This window comes from Macadamia integrifolia, unplaced genomic scaffold (assembly GCF_013358625.1).
Source record: "Macadamia integrifolia cultivar HAES 741 unplaced genomic scaffold, SCU_Mint_v3 scaffold1727, whole genome shotgun sequence".
Classification (NCBI taxonomy): domain Eukaryota; kingdom Viridiplantae; phylum Streptophyta; class Magnoliopsida; order Proteales; family Proteaceae; genus Macadamia; species Macadamia integrifolia.
In genome coordinates, this window is record NW_024868326.1 from 1 (window position 1) to 18,224 (window position 18,224).

At 38.8% G+C, this 18,224-nt stretch overlaps 1 pseudogene; it reads right to left on the reverse strand.

Annotated features, from left to right (window-relative positions):
- Window positions 1–5,885: 5,885 nt before the first annotated feature.
- The window catches only part of LOC122064713, a 12,940-nt pseudogene continuing 601 nt past the window's right edge, over window positions 5,886–18,224 (reverse strand).

The following is an 18,224-nucleotide window of genomic DNA, read 5'->3' on the forward strand; positions in this document are numbered from 1 at the left end:
AAAAAAAAAAAAAAAAAAGGGTAGTAGAGACCAAGTTTTAAGCAATCTTGACTCGAACCGGGTGAACCGTCATACCTCATAGCATTTCCAACCGGTGTTTCAGTTTGCAGGTTCTTCAACAACATATCTCTTATGGCATCTTATTTCAGATCATGTTCATTTCATTTTATTCCAAGGTAGATTAACAGTATGATTGACTCCCTGGCTAGAAAGACCCTATCCTTAATATGTAGGACATTGTAACCGTCATCAACTCATTGATTGTTAATACTATGTAATTCGGACATCTTATGCTGGACACGCCCAAATAAGGTCTAGATCGGATCTTGAAGATGCCCCCTTGTAGCAGGAAGGATCGGGCTCGTCTGTAGCACAATGATGTGCTACAGATCGTGTAGCACACTCTAAATGATTGACATGTGGCAGATTTAAAATCAACGGTGATGATATTCGAGGAAGGAGGAGGACATCTCTACTTGAACTGCAGCTAGTAGAGGTATTCCCTACAATTCTTCTCCTCACTCTTCCCTCGGTTCAAGCCCAACTACCATAGGCGGCAATCCTAGCACCAATGGCCCCAAAAAGGGTAGATGTGGAGGGCATTCTTGGTGCACGATCCCACCGCAGAGCCCGGGATTAGTAGAAAAAGAGTTGTGGAAGCGCGAGAAGTGACAGTGACGGGAATGGCACCAGTGAGGTTGTTGGAGTAGACATTGAAAATTTGGAGAGAGGACTGGTTTGAGTGGAGGGATGGAACCGGGCCATTGGCAGTGACCCACGCGCTTACTAAGCAAAAGGGGAGCTTTTCCTCCAAATCAGCCTTCAATTTGAAGGCCAGAAGAGCTTGAGCATTAAATGGCAAGATCGGAATCGACACAGCCATCGTAGCAGCTACTAAGATGGATAGCAGTGGTAGGAAAATAATAGAAGAGAAGAAGATGGAAGATGAAGTCATCATGAGGTTTTGCTTCTATTTCTCTCTTTTGCTCCAACACCCCCCTTCTCTTTCCCTCTTTGTGGTAAGTAGCATAAACCATCGACTTCCCTCTCTGTGGAGTTCAGGGTTTAAAATCCCCAATATGGCAGCAAGGGTTGAGGTCACCGATTCAATCGTTGAAGAGGATTTTTAGCAGAGAAAGGAAAGGTGATCTTTCTCCTTCTTCGCCAGTGGATCTGAGTTACAGTACTGCTACAGAAATCGATCTCGAAAATGGAGATGAACATCGAATTCAACCTCAACCTAAGTAGTGACAACTGATTAATACTGAGAATCGACACCTAACCAGAGGAAGATGAAACTGACAACCCCAATTCGACATGGATTGGAGCCCAATCACCCCCTTTCTCTTTCCCTCTCTGTGGTAAGCAGCATAAACCATCTATGGGGTTCTAGCCATGGTCAACATCTCAGTGGGGTGGGGTGATCGGGCTTGAACTGAGGGAAGAGAGGAGAAGAATCACAGGGAATACCTCTACCGTAGCACAGGTAGAGATGTCTCCCTCTTCCCTCGAATATCGTCACCGTTGATTTTAAATCTGCCACATATCAATCATTTTGAGTGTGCTATAAGATCTGTAGCACAAAGATTTGCTACAGACAAGCCCGATCCGTAGCGGGAATGGACAAAGATGTACCAGTCTTGGGTATTAGTGCCAGCAAATTCTCAGACATCTAGTCTTAAGGGGGAGGCTTTCCAGCTTGCAACACCGTGGTTGCAGCTGAATAGAGCATGAGTCATGCTTTCCTCATTAGAGCGGCATGTGGGACATAGGCGGCTAAGGCAAATTCCTCTTTCAGAGAGACTCAAGTTGGTGGCGATGGCTTTTTGCCCACATTTCCATAAAAATACTTGGATCTTGGGATGGATTGCCATTTTCCAAATTTTCATCCAGAAGTGGTCGATGGAGTTGACAAAGCTACTAGTAGATGGAGCAATTTGGATTGGAAGACAAGCAAAGTGTCCCGATTGAACAGTGAAGGTTCCATTCTTTGAGAGACACCACAACCCAACCATCTTCAATGGTTGGGGACAGGATAAGTAACTGGAGGATGGTGCAAACATCTGTCGAGTTGAACATTCTTTGGAGAAGATCAATTTTCCAGCATCTATTAGGCTCTGTACTGTAATATTCTGAAAATAGATTCTAGTGTTTTTTTCATTTTTTTTTTTCGGAACAGAAATAGTAGTGAAACCTGTATGGTATGGCTGGTCTGATTTTCTAGTTTTTTTAAATGAACCGGGACTTTGCATGTTAAAATGTTGATTTTTTTTGCACATAAAAATGGTGCTTTTCACCCTTAGAATTGATTCTCAACAAAAGGCGGAGAAATAAGGGTTGGCTTTAAGTAGGGGTGTCGATTAGCAGGCCTATTTCCTCGGACCATGATCTACCTATCTAAGGTATGAGTCGGTCTTGGTCAGTGTCATGTCGGGCTTGATCGGGTTCCAGACTTCAATTGGGCTAATCGGGCTGTAAATGGGTCTTAAATGAGGTAATGAACCAAAGACCTCTGTGGAGGATTTGCAGCACCTACTTCACCACCATCACTTCCTTTCTCTCTTGCCTGAGGATTTGCAACGGTTCCTATTCTTTTTGCGAACCATTCAACTTTCACTGAAAGCAATGAAGAGTACTAAACACCTCGTGTGAGTGACCCAAGATGTGCCTAGTGGGAGTCGAACTCAGGACGTCTGAGTTTACAGCTCGTACCAAGTTCGTTGCTCACCAATTGCGCTACCCCCTAAGGTTATAAACTGCAATGTATATTGGATATTGTAAAATTATATATATATATATATATATATATTAGCTTCCTAAGGAATTAGCAGCACATCCCTATTCAGAGCAATGGTTTTGTAACACAGTGTACAGTTAGCCAATATACATCTGTTGAAATGTTGAATGTTACCTCTGTAATGGACGTTGAACAAATCAATATGAGCATAACATATATAATGACGAATATCTTAGTCAACCATCTGGGAAAGGCCCATTCAAATGCCACCATGCCTCTCTCCTAGATGGTGATTGCTTGTTTCCTTTGCAAAAAAAAAAAAAAAAAAATATATATATATATATATATATATATTTTTTAATATTCATGATGATGAAATTCTTGACCAGATAGATTAAAAAACCCTACTATCATTTCTGATCCATAAGCATTTGATGAAATATAGTCAAATAATTATAGCAAATTTCCTGTCAAGGCTTACTTTTTGAAATTCATTGAATGGGAAGACAAGAACTCTCCAAGATAGCATTTGCCTTTCTCTTGGCCCTTGAAGTTCCAGTCCTAACAAGCTCTACACAATGGTTGTAGAATACATATGTTGGATTGGATGATTTGCCTCTAATTTGTAGGGGTTTCTGGACCCAACATTTTACTAAATTACATGATGTCTTCACCCCAAATTGAATCACCTGGTGTTAGTCTAGAATGAGTGTTATTAGACTTCTTACTTAAACAAGCTCATCACCATGGCATTTTATGTAAATATTGGTTTGTAACAAAAACGATTCTGTTAAGTATTGAATCATACAGGTTTTTGTTTCTTTCAAGTTACAAAAATATATTTTTTCAACCTTACCGTACAATATTTAAGATGTGGAATCACCCCAAAATCATAGAAATAGGAAAAATATATGCTTAGACCCAAAATCAAGTTTTCAAAATAGAAACATTACAATACATAGCCTAAATCGCCAATCAATAAGAGAGCTAACCTGAACCTTCTGGGCTTGGGCCATGCGGCCGGAGATGCAGCCAAGAGGAAGGGTTAGGATCTAGTGGTCGATGAAGATTATAATCGAATTGCCATTACAGACTTTCCTCCCTATTCCTTTCTTTCAGTATGTCCAAAGAAGGAGATTCTCTGCCTTTCATGTGACCCTTCCATCCCCACGAGCTCTTGCTAAGAGTTGTAGCTTCTAAGATGTCAACAATTGGAAAATATTTTGTCTTATTTAATTCGCCGATTCGCCGATTCACCGATTCACCGATCCACCGATCCGATTCTGAAACGGTGACATTTATCATACCCTAAATTTTGGTTATATAAGGAGTGGATAGCAATAACCGATGGATCACGCTAAGAGGTGCAGCAGCGGCTGTGGAGGCAGGAGAAGGTGGGAAGGGTAGAGCTTTGGGAAGCACAAGGAATGGGTCGGTTGGAAAGATGTGGCTTTCTCACTATGAGAACGAAAAATCTTTCCAATTCCACCCATACCGTGGGTTTCCGATTGTTCTTCCCTTTCCTCCCTTTCCCTTTGATCTGGTTCCGTGTTGGTTCTTTGGGAAATGTAAAAGCTGCAAAACCCTCTTTTGGGTTTCTGGAAGCGACAGATCTGATCACATGTAGGTTATGAACTACAATGATCTCTCTCCACTGAGAAAAAGGTAAGGGTTCAGATCTGGGAGTGGGTGGGCTGGAAGATCTACTCACTATGAACCCCAGGAAACATCTTTCCCAAGCCAGCCATTCCTATGGCTTCCCATAGCTCCTGAAGCAGATTCAAAGCTGTTGTGAAATTTTTAGGGTTTTTATGGTTGATCTTATCACAAGAGAAAGGAAAGTGAAGCTAGTACTAATGCAATTTTATTTTCTGTTCTGTTCTTAAAGTAATTTACCTCTTGACAATCTCTTTATGTGGTAGAAGTGCTTTAAGGCCGTGTCATCTGTTAAGTAGGCTGAGGATGTGGTAAGTAGTATATTTGCAGAATCAGCCCTTATGAGCATCTCAAATGGTGGTTTCAAGTGCCTTGAGGGTTTGAACCAGAAGACCTCGGAGAAGGTTGACAAAGCTAGGGAAGAGGAGGAGAATCATCTCTAGGCAGTGAACAGGAATCAGTGATGACTTTACTCACATCCATCTGGATAACCCTTCAACAGGGGAGCTGCCTATGGTGCCAGTTGATGCAGCTGATGAAGTTAAGCTTGGCACCATTCTTAGCTTAGGTTCTGTGTTGGATTGAGTTTGATTAAGATTGCTTAATTCTTGTGATGATGAATTCCCACTGTACATTTCATCATTTCTTCCTTTTACCCACACCAAAAAAAAATGTAGAATTTACTGGTTTTAAGAATTTCTGCTACTGCTTCACTCTTCATTAGTATTCATTTGGGACTTATCTTCCTTTATGTGGTGGTCACATTACTTTGAGATTGTCTATTTTGAACCTTGGAAACTCCCTAAAGTGAAAACTCTACCTTCCGTTGGTAATGGGATCTTCTTTAAAGAAGCGTCTATGAAAGGAGAAATCCAATGAACTATTTTATAAGCGTCTATGAAAGAAGAAAAGAGAAATCCAATGAACTATTTTATACTCGTAGATTTAAATGTGTCCAAAACCAAAGGAACCCCCAACTGTAGGTGGTGGCAATGTTACGAGTTCATGTGTACTTGAATTGCATACAGTAACTTCACCATCGGATGGTAAACATAGCTGGTACGAGGATTAATCTTCATCAACCTCAGCTTGAATTTGCTTAACTTCCTCCCTTCCATGTCGAAGGGGGATTGGAAAATAACTATCAAGTGTTGGACTAACATTATCATTATCTAGCGATCGAAGTGTTTAGGAAATAAGCTTAGAATGGAGGTGAATGAAATGAGGCTCACTGGATATGGAATCAATACACATCGTTTACTTAGGCATCTGAACCTGAGTAGGGACTTCACCAGGGAGGAATGAAAACACTTGGAGCAACCTGGTTGAGAGAGGGAGAGGCTTCCCTGTTGGTAGCGGCATTTTCTACCCTGGTTGATTTTATTGGTTCCCAGATACAAATAACTAAGACGAAATCATCTGTTTCTTTGAGCAACCTGGATAATTAATCATCATATTTAAAATTTCAAAGAGTTAATCCTTTGGACCAACATAGTGAAAAGAGCAAGTATAGATCAACTTGCAATACAGACCTAGTTGGACATCATAGTCTCAGTCTCTTTCACGAAGCCATCCCCAGGTCCAGTCTTTATCAGATTGCAGTCCTTTCTTTACTGCTTTCCTCTGCTGATGTGAAGTAGGGAAGAGAGGCCCTGTAGAAGAAGAAATTGCCATATCAGAAGCTGCAACCAATTACTCATAAGCAAATACAGGTGTAGGCTGTTGTGGCCTTGTGGTTGGTGATCTAGTGGTGCAATTATCAAACAGTTCGATGGGTTGAAGAATACATGTGCTTCGAGGTTTGGTATTCATAATTTAAATTGGTATCGAGTATGAACTCGAATAAAGCTGATTGGAGGGCAAGGTTTCATCAGCCTGAGATTCACCAAATTGATTAATGAACAGAAAAATGGTTTTCCATTGCAGAAGTATTCATAGGTATATGCTTTATGGGTAACCGATGTGGGACTATTCTCCAAGCCCTCCCCCACACCCCAAATGTGGGACTTCCAACACTCCCCTTCACATGACATAGTATCAAGACCTGTTCTGAATTCTGATACCATGTAAATATCTAACTCAAAAATTCAAACCATTGGGTGGAGGGATTCACTAGTATATGAGGTGATGGAAGGCGGTTTAACCGATGTGGGAGAGATTATGCTCCCACCACTAGCTAGCTCACCACAGGTGATCTATTCACTGCCCCATTAGTGAATGGGTGTAAAAATATTGATTTTCCTACTCGTAGAGGCTTTCTAATGTATGGCAAATGGTTCAGTATTCACAGTTCAAATTCAATACAAAATAAGTGTTGGCTAGGCAAGTGTTTTGTAGGAGTAGTAGTTATGAACCCTGTAGACCATCCCCATGGGGGTGATGAAGGGAGGGCTCCAATTGGTAGCCATGTCCCTTGGGCTCTATCTACATTGTTTCTAACATGAATAAACTGTATGCACCCCACATCCAGAGGTATAATACTGTTGTGTGAATGATCCAAACTGTTGTCCTGTTTAGACTGGTGGTACCTTAAAAGTCAAGATCTTGAAAGGACTTCCCCCCCTGGTGTGAACCATCCATCCAAGCCTGGCTTCAATTATCATTCACTCATATGTAAGATGAATACTACAAATATGGGGATAACAGGAACAAGGTGGTAAACCCCATGCCTTGAGGTACACAAGCAAAAGATGGGACTCATTGAGAATGGTTAGCTGATCTCTTCTGGATCATTCAGCTGTACCAGATTAACCTATACACTTGATCTATTCCATTCCTTTTTCAAAGAAATTTTTTCTATGGTCTGAACAAAAATGTCAACTTATGAAGAAGTTGAAATCATATATTATAGTTAGTGTTTCATCATTGGATATTTGGATCTACTGCAACCAATTGCATATTGGGTTCTGAACAAGGGGTCCATTAGAGGCAAGAGGGATAGCCATATTCCCATCTGTTAAGTGTCTCAAATTCTTGACCTGAAGATTGACCTGCTCCAACATATTTTGGTGGCGGGTCAAATGGTAAGTTTTCTGAGATCTGTGATGGAAGCAGAGGGGTTGGGCCAATAGGATCCACCACGACCCGATGGGTCGACCCGCGACTTGGAGTATATAATGTATTGTTGCCTTGTTGAGCAAGTCATTGTATTTTGGGGGGTTTTTCGAGCTAGGGTTTCAGGACGAGTTTTCTCGTTGTTGCTTGGGTGTAATTCTCTTTTCTGCATGATGAAATATCTTCTTTTTCGCACAAGGACGTAGCCTACCACATTGGTGTGTGAACCTCGTTAAATCTCTGTGTCATGCGGATCTTTTGTCTGTTTATTTCATATTTTTATGTGTTTGCTCTAACACCATCTTTTTCCACAATATAGTTAGCATTGATAATAGATAACGTAACAGGAAAAAAAAAAATTAAATAAGTCATACCCTCTGAAATCTTTTATTGAAGAGAAATTATGTTTTATCATGAAATCCTCCAGCTTAGCACAAAGTTGCTTCACAAGGCCATAGCCATGCATCATCACACCCGTGCAGACCTATCATGTTAAGAGAATTACATTAAATATAAAAAGTTTCAAGAACTTAGTATGAATAGATAATGACCACCACCAGAAAACAAGTGAAAAAAAGCATGGTTTGGAAATGCTGAGACATTAGAAAATGCTTGTTTCATATGGTTACTACATAGTCATACTGCAGAAGTGGTGGGATGCAAATGTTATTTGGAGCTCCACAAAGCATTAAAAGAAATGTAGAGCTTCAGATGTCATTTTGGAAAATTCATAGAAACAAAATATTAAGTTTCAGTTCTTAGGATTGATATTTGGAGGCATTTCTTGTTGAAATTTAAAAAATAACAATAGAAGATGTATTCATCTCTCCAAGGCAGAAATTATATATGTCATACATGAATTGTTGAAATTTGAATACTCCTGCAGATGCTAACAGGAAGAATCCATCTTTCCAAATCAGCCTTCTTAAAGAAGCCTGTAAATGATATTCCTACCTTTCCCTTCATCCATATGCTTTTTGGTTGCATGTTTCTAGCAACCACTCTAGAAAAATAATTTGCCTCACCACTTAATACGGATCCATTACCTCATCAATGGAATGGTTGCCAGCACCATCAGAAACATACTGGCCATAGAAAACCTGGAACTTCTAAGAAAATACTCAACTGAAATAAGCCTTATCTGAACTAAGTGGTGTGCTAAAGAACTTCTAAGAAGATGATGGAACAAATTGAAACGATCAGTAGATTACAGAGGACAGCATTTGTTACCCGTTGTTTTCCATTATTTTAAGCCTGATAAGAAGTCTATGATGTAGGTTCTGACAAGTTACCTTCTACACTATGACATGTAAGCATGCTGATGAAGATCTCAAGGATCCAATTATCCTAGGAACCTTTTGCAGATCAGGGCATTCAATTTTGATGAAATTCCTAAGCACTTCGGAATTTTGTTCTGGTCTTGAAGGTACCTGAAATGAATACTCAACTAAGCGTTATACCAACTAAATGGGGTCATTTATGCATGTACTGTTTCGCTACGCAACTGTTACATGCCTCCACCACCTCAATTGCATTTTCCTCAGCTTATCATCTATTCGGGGTCACTCCTCAATTTTCTTAGATGTGTTCATTTCTCATTATATCCTCTCTGGTTTGAAGCCCATCCATCCCAATATCCTCATCTCAGCTATAACTGTTTTTATTTATGCATTGTTTCTGATTAAGAAACATTCAGCTCCATATAACATGGCTTGCTAAAAGGTTTGAATGGGTTTCTACGATGCCGGCTGCCAAATTACCACACCAACCCTCCTCCTCTACCCATGCTTGGGAATGGCAATACAAAAGCACTGGCAGAGTTCATGTTAAATTCAAACGTACATATATTAAGAATAATATTCCAAAGTAGTTTTGCTTCTATTTTCTTATTGATATTCCAAGATCTCAGTCAAAGTTTCTGAGCCAGGACAAAACTAACATGTCAAAAGTTCTATAGCTTGATCCATATTCAAAGGAACCCTTCATACTGAAAAAAGAAAAGAGGAATTGTAAAAATAATATGCTACAGATCCTCCAATAAAATACCTACTTGTCAACAACCAACGTAACAAAAGAAAATAATCTACTTGCACAGATGTGCCTAGAATTAAAATTTTCAGGGAGCTGAGATACAAGTCCCTGTTTCCAAGGACATGGGCATCCCATTCAGAATGCCACTGCTTATAGTTTTATTCTTTCAAACCCCATGCCATCTTTTCAATCTTTCCATCAAGCGAGATTCATTTTCTGATCACAACTGTGTTACATCAAGTGTCACACAGGGGTCCAACCAAAGCAAAAAATTGATGTCAGACCTTGATTGAATTATACCTGACCAGATCTGAACAAATCCGAACCAAGTCTGATTACATGTTCAAGCAGTGTCCCTACAATTTCAGGAGAATAGTTACATTCAAAAATCAAGGTACAGTGTACTCAGTACTTTTCCTTTTCTGTCATTCCTCTTTTCCTCCCCAATTGTCTCAAGAAAACTCACAGTAGTACCAGACACAAACACAGAACCAATGGCGATTGTTTTGATTGAGCAGTTGGCCCATATCCTGGAAATAGCCATTTCCTCCACCCATGCTGATGCAATTTATGGAGAGTACTGATATTGAAATATGGTTTTGGGCACAAATGGCACAGACAACGGAGGTTTAATCGATAGTAGTCATCTACTGAAGAGCATGGGCTATGACCAAGGATTAAAGTATCGGTATCGGTCGCTGTATCGATCGGCCAAAATTAAGATACGTATCGGATAGTATCGTATCGTATCGGAGATACACTAAGATACGCTAAAGATACACACATAAATGGATAGGAAACATTTTTTTTAAAACACTTTTGCATAAAGAATTTGTTAAAAAAAGCTATTGATAACATGTATTATGCATAAACACTAAATTGAGGGTATCGTACTAAGAATTCAAGGTTTGTAGTTGTCCCATAAATGTAAAATCCTTGTTCTCAACCTTGATTTCCACTTTAGTTAGAGAGAAATATGGCTGACAGCAACTTTGGAACAAAAACCCTTCAAAAAATCATGTTTTTCTGAAAAATTACCCATCTTGGCCATTATATGACCATAGCGCACTGTATCGGTACATACCGATACTCACCGATACGTATCGATACTCACCGATACGTACCGATATATATCGATACTCACCGATACGTGCCAATATATATTAATACGTACCGATCGATACATACCGATACTCACTGATACGTACCAATACATACCGAAACGTACATTTTACCTCAATTTTATAATTTTCATAGTCGTATCGAGGCATATTGTATCGTATCGATGTGTATTGGTGGTATATTAATGCATATCGGTATGTATTGTAGGATATATATCGATACGAAAGGATTTTAAAAGTTTCATGTATCGTATCGATGTGTATCGTATCGGTCGGCTAAATTTAAGATACGTATCGGAGGGTATCGTATCGGTATCGGAGATACTTAAAACCATGGCTATGACTTGATACAAGCAGTAGTTAATGCTGTAAGCTCGCTCTGGCTCTTTTCATATTAAAACGAAAATAGATCTGAAAATGGTGTTAATAAATGGTTTCTGGAGGTTGACATCACTCTACTCTTAACCTGGAAACATAAAAACCTTGAAATCAAATTCAATGGCAACACCCAATTTTAACAGCTGGTGGTGATATGCCATCTTAGTCATGGTGATCTGTCTTTGTTCATCTGTAACCCCTGTGAAGTTCAAAGTAGGTGCTTGTTTCTATTTTCTTAAAGAGTCTAGATACTTTCTATTTTCAAGAGTTAAGTTGTATACTTAGCCTACGCATGGAGAGTTTCCTAATTCTTTTATTTCTTAGTTCCACAAATAAAGAGAAGGGGCTACAAAACTGCACTATGATGTTGAGATTCAAACATAGCTTTTTCCTGTTAGTTTTGTGAGATTCAGAGCTCCTTTGCTGTGAGATGCAGTGAAGCTCTTGGTGGGATGCCAAGTTGGACTGGTGAGATGCTCGTCAATTTCTAGGTGAGACCGTGAGAGGCCTAGTCCATATCTTTCTCTTATTTCTCTTTTTCTTCTCATTCTCAAGGTCAGTTTGCTGTTGTTTACCTTTCTGCAAGTACAAATTTCAGTTTCTGTTTGTCTCTCTATTCTGCATGCTGACCATTGTTTGTTTTCTTCTCAAGTGTTAACTCAATTTCTAGTGCCAAAATACCAGTAACTCAAGCCAAACCGAACTCAAATTCTGTTGGAAGTTTTCCGCCAATGTCTGAATTCTGTTACAGCAGAACCTCTTCATTGATTTCTATTTTCATTTAGTTTCTAATTTTTGAAGTACTTGTTATTTTCCATACACCTTAGTTTCCAAATATGAACCTTATTTCTATTTTGAGTTTGACTTGCAATTTCTTGGTTTCCTACTTGTTATTTTCTGTTAGTTGCTAAATCTGGTCTCTCTTTTGGTGACTTGCTATCTTTTAGACTTCCCCTTATCTTCAAATCTGATCATTAGTTCTCCCTGACAAATAGACCAGTCAACCAGAATTTCATGCATATCTGAGTTGTTTAAATAGAGTATCTGGTTTTCTCTCGATTCGGGTTCTATCCCAATACCTGTGAACCTGTTGCAAGCTGATCAGTCACTGGACTTCACAGTTTCAAGATTAGCACTTCATTATGGACATGGAGAAAGAACAAACATAATAAAAGAAATAAATGACTAAAAGTTCACTACATTTAAATCTCTTGAAAGGTCAATAAATGAGAGCATTTTAGATTAAAGTAGAAATGTAAAGAGTGATATTTGTTGCTTTTGCCACCGACAGCCTCAAATGTAATCAAGATCAGGAAAAAGAAAAAAAGAGATGGAGGGGGAGGAGTGTCTACTTCTATGTTGAAAGGACTACTCTCCATAATGTCCACATGACAGGATAGCTAAAGATTATGCCCTTAAGTGAAAATTTTCACCAAACTAATATACTTGTCAGTACCAAACCATGAATCCATAGATATCAAGTCCTGACTCGAGATATTTTCCTCCAATATTAGACATAACACTGAATGTGACACTAATTAGCTAGTATCTTAATAAAGTCACGTGAGTTTGTATGGTACCATAGTCAGAGTGTAATGCTGTTTAGATGGAGAGTGTATCTGTCAAGAAAGGCCACAAGTTACACAAGGTTTAGATTGAGGGACCCCTCAACCATAGATATGTGACCTGTACGTAAACTGTCTGTGGTAGAATTAGGTTTCTGAGAAGAGGCCCAAGGTCCAAATAACGTTTAGCACATGGTACAACAAAGAGAAGTTTAAGTGAACAGTATGTGCATATAAATACTACGTTTAACCAAACTAAATCATGGATAAAGACATTCCCTCAAGCTTCAGAACCATAATGAAAATGATAGACTAAATCTAGCATAAGATGATCATGTGTCAAGTTTACTTATCTAAGCAAATAACAGGTGTAGTTTGTATCCAACCTGAACAGTATTTGCCCCAAGAAGAATAAATTTAACAGCATCCCCACCAGTCTCTACTCCTCCAATCCCAGAGAGTGAATAATCCTTATCACCAAATTCTTCCATCATCATTTTTGCAATTTGCATCACTTTTCCAAGTGCAATGGGATGGACTGCCTTGAGAATAACCTCCTGGAGTGGAGTATCTGAAAACAAATTAGAAAATGGGAAAGAATCAGAGATACCCTTTGAAGTAAAGTTTCTTTTGAAAAAAAGGGCCACATTTTTGTCACAACAATAAAGGTAAAATTTCGTACCCCTCAACACAAGGCTCAGGACGTAAAGTATCAAGGTTGACCGCCATAATGCTCATGATTGTATTAATAGCAGCAATCCCCTCGCAGCCTGATGCCAATGCCACTCTGACCGGCTACATTCAACACAACGAATTGAGATAACAGTATGATGGGAAAATGATTCAAGTAATTAGTAAATGATGATTGCACATCCAATTAACTGTTAGAAAATAGAAAGAAAAGGATTGAATGCCCTGCAAATATTAGGTTAAACAACAAATAAATTAAAACACACTGCATAATTGCAAAACAAAATTTCCATGAGAAATATACTGCAAACACCAATTAGAAACATAAGAGGGGCAGGAACACTAGAATTGTGGTTCAGTTCAAAAGAGCCTTTGGGTAGTTAAAGAATGTTCCAAGAAAGACTGCTAAACCGAATTCATTTCCTTCATTTTCCAAACAGATGTTTTCAGGTTGTGGCCTAGTGTTTGCTTGGGTGTGTTATATTGACTACCATATTTTAAGATGTGATTCTCGTTATCCCACTCATAAGGATTCCTCCAGTCCAGAACTGTAATTAAGAATTCTTTGCATCTCAATGAGAATTATTTCAGGTCTTCTCAAAGGAATACTGAAGTTATTCAGTATTGTCAACTTCCTCCCTGCATATCCCATGTAAGATCTTTGTACTTTCCAACACTTTTTACCCTCAAAATTATAGCCTATATAATGCTAGATTACAGGGAGTAGGGAAGCATGAGTTTCTCACAAAATCATTGCAGAAAAGAACTTGCAAGTATTTAACTAAAAACAAATAAGAAAAGTATCTCATAGCTGCTTATTTTGAGACCATATAACAAATAGAACTGTATAACAGTAACATGAAACACATAACATCGCAATCCAATCCCTCAAAATCTTCTTATGGCATCTAATCATAATGAAACTTCAACAGAAACAGATCTGAGAGTTGACAAACTGAGACATCAAATATTTTTCTTATGACTTGTGAAAATCTGTAAACAAAAGGCTAATTTCTCATACCACAGTTACACGCATGCATGGATAAACATAATATGGATACCCATTTGACAAAGAAACTGTGAAATTAGCATGGTCAAGATTCTCTACTAATGATAATTGCAAATCACCACCTCTAGAAAATGAGGAATGACTCAAAATATTTCCTCAAAACAAGAAATTGTTTTACACATCTGAAGTCTTAATCCTATGCAGGATCTGGTATGAAAGAAATGCACCAGCTGAAGAAGTGAAGATGTGTAGGTAAAGTAAGAGATGTCATCAGACACTTTTCCTTTTGGTATCGTAGTAGAGACAATAGCTGTTTCAGTGGTCATAAAGAGTATAAAGCAATAGATTCCACATGCACACTGTAAGGAAGCAACAAATTGACCACAACATTGATCAATGCATTTTCCTTTTAAATGAAATGACAGACATATGTTGATTTACTGAATCTCTTTAAAGGAACAAAAAATTGAGAGAAAGGATTGGCCACTATGGCTACATAAACAGATGAAGTAAACAAACACCAGAAAGCCCCATGGCTCCACCATGCTACTGAATTTTAGCAAAGGGGAACTACACAATTGGTTGCAAAAAAAACTAGAAATACTAACTTGGTGATAACTGTAGTAGAATACTGAGTTTCCAGATAATTAAGGAGTTAACAAGCGATGGGGATGGAAACCAAATAAGAACCCAACAGACAGGAGATGGATAAATATCAAGAACACGCATAATGCCCTCTTGAACAAACAATTAAAGACTTTGGATTCCCATTTTAGCTCGATGAGGACTCTTTAAAGAAAATCTAATGTACTTTCACTAAATCTAAAAGGTACAAAATAGAATTCTCTTCCTTTGTTATTTTCATCATCAAGCTTTTTTGCTATTAAAAGAAAGGGCAAGAGAACGCTGCCTGGTGGTGTGTTCCCTGTACCAGCACAGGGGCCAATGAGACCGCACGCAGGGGCATCAACACTCGGGATTTTTTAGTTCACAAGTGGGGCGATAATTTCATGTGCTCCTGTGTCTGCGCAGGGGACACCAGACCAGGCAGCTTTCTTTTTCCCAAAAGGAATTTTTTTTTCCCTCCGCTTTTCCATGCATACCTGAAGATAGAGATGCACACACGAGTAAAATTGAAGAGTAAACAAATGCCTGATGCATCTATTACTTTGCCAACATCAATAACCCATAGTTCAAAAACTAAATGAAAGGAGGTTCTGTGAAGGAAAATCATTAGAGGATATAGTAAATATAGTCCAACCTCCGTAATATCAGTGATGTTGGGAGTCATCTTGGCCCACACAGGGACTGTGGCTTTCGCATTTACCCATCCAGACACCTCCTCCAATCGTCCACAATCTTGGCCAACTGCAGCCCCCATTTTACCCTCTGGCATACCATGAGGACATAAAAAATTAACTTCAATGGCATCCTAAGCAGAAATAACATGATCATTAGATGCAGTCAATTTTTGATAGACAGATAGTTGGATTGGATAAGAGTTTAGATAAGAAACCATGGACACTAACAATTCCATTTTCCTGAACTCTCTCAATAAGTTCCTCCCAAGCTGATTTGTTGTATTCCTCCATAATTGAACAACAAGTATCCTATCAGGGTATTCTTTTTTCAATTTTTTGAACTCTGCTAGCATCGTCTCAAGAGGCCGATCACTGATTAGCTCTATATTCTCCCACCCAATGATCTGTCCTTTAGCTGAGCCATTTGCTCCTGCTCGAAGGCGAGCATACCGAGGGGTTACATTAATTACTTTAGCAGCATCCAATGATACCCGGTAAAAAAAAATTACAGCTGACTTCAAGTCTAAACTTTTTACTGGAAACAAATACAACAACAACACAACTCAGAATAAAATATAAGAATGGCTATAGCAATTAGAGATGTAGTTTCTGAGATAATATATCCAACCCAGTGTTTCTTAAAAGCTTAGGATTTTGACCTCAAGGCCACATGCACCCCAAGGACAACAGTGGCTAAAGAGGTGGAGATGCCCAATCACTAGAGTACAGCCAAGTAATCTCCCTAGTGAGCTTAAGCCAGATTTACAACACGATTCTTTTTTGGTAAAATTTACAGCACGATTAAAACAAAAAGAACTAATAAATCTTAAGGTTAGAAGTTCAGCAAAATGAAACATCATGTGCTGCATTCTGTAGGAACCTAAATGAATCCATGTCTAATGCAAATGGAGAACTCCCTCCTTGTTTGTATGGAACATAAATTAGTAAAAAGTTTTCCCCTGCTGCATTCAGTTTCCCCAGGAATCCTTACTAAGCGAAACTGTGGCGCAACGGTTAAGTTGCACTATTGCAACATGTTGGTCACAGATTCGAAACTTGGAAACAGCCTCTCCTGGGAAGCAGGGGGGTCTGGTTGCATACATTTCCACCTTCCAGACACTGCAGTAGCAGGAACCTCCTGCAGTGGGTTGCACTTTTTTTTTTTTTTCCTTTTTTTTTTTTTCTTAGCTGAAATTCAAACGTTAATTGTATTTCATCAGAAAGTGATCACTGATTGATATTAATTCTTCTATTATTGCCAATCCTAATTCATGATGAGCCCACCTCTAAAGATCATTTTTTGACATATAACTAATAATGATCTAGAGAAAGAAAAAGCAAAAGGACCTAGCTCCAATCTTCTGAACTATAGTACTCCTACAGAGACTACAAACTTACCAAGAACGAAGCAAACAACGTAACAAAAAACTGAAACAGAAAGAAAGAACAAAAAATTTACCGTTTGGCAATCAAAGCCCACTTCATGACCGTATAATTAGTACCAGGCGGTCCCGAACCAATAACGAAGGGATTCGGCATCTTGAGACCATTTACAGTCACACTCAAATCCGGCTTCGGTTGAGTCTCGGAAGCAACAATCCGAAAACCAACTCTGCAACTTCCACTCCTGAATCCAGAACGACGAAGCTTCGGGAACTCTACACCGGAACTTCTCCCAATCACCTGTGAAGAACCGATAGAAGCTGTAGACTACGATTACGAATTCCTCTACAGAATCAAAATTTTACAGCTTGAAGAGAGCTAAACTTGAATCCGTGATCCGTCCACTGAAAATTTGTACAAATGTCGATCGGGATATAATAGAATCGAATTGAATAGTTAATTGATCAAATTACGTTTGCTGACTTGTATTCTTCTGCTTGTTAGCGTGGGATTATAGACAAGATTATAGAAAAGAAGATATTTACAGGATGATTAGGAAGGATTGGTTTACGATGAGAAGCGACGCCCCAGTTCTCAAGCTCTTTTGTTGCCCACCTTTTCTCTTCTGCGTATGAGATGCGACGCTATAGTCTGAATCTTAAAAGGACATACTTCCCTGTGTTTCAAATTCTAAAACGGGACGATAAACGGGAAAGTAGCACTGGGCTGCCCTGGAATTAGACCCGGTTTGATTGAAATTCTGACCCAATGATGAGTTCTCTCGCTTCATGGTTGGCGGTTGGACCTCTACCATAGTGCATGAAATCTTTCATTTTTTTAGGCCATTTTGCCAAATTCTGTTGTGCCATGGAATTTAGTCTCACACAAGTTGCGTCTCAACTATGAAAAATCCATTTAAAGGGTGGTGGTTACCTTCACATGTTGAGACGTGATTTAAAATGACAAATCATCAAATAAACAATATCATGACATATATGACCCATCGTGAATCATGACACTTTATTAATATTAGAGCCCAAGGTGTAGAGGAGGATAGGGGAATGTCGTTGATATACAATAGATGCGTAGATATTGTGTCATGTTTTTTATTTAGTCCCACATCGACTATATCTCAGTCATGAATGTTGATATAAAAATTGATTTTTTTTTTTTTTGTAAATATAAAAATGAACCATAGTCAAAATGGGTGCCGAGGATAAGAGAATGTTATTGATATACAAAAGTGTAGATATTGTGACATGAAATTTACCTACTTACATCAGTTGTACCCTCTGTACA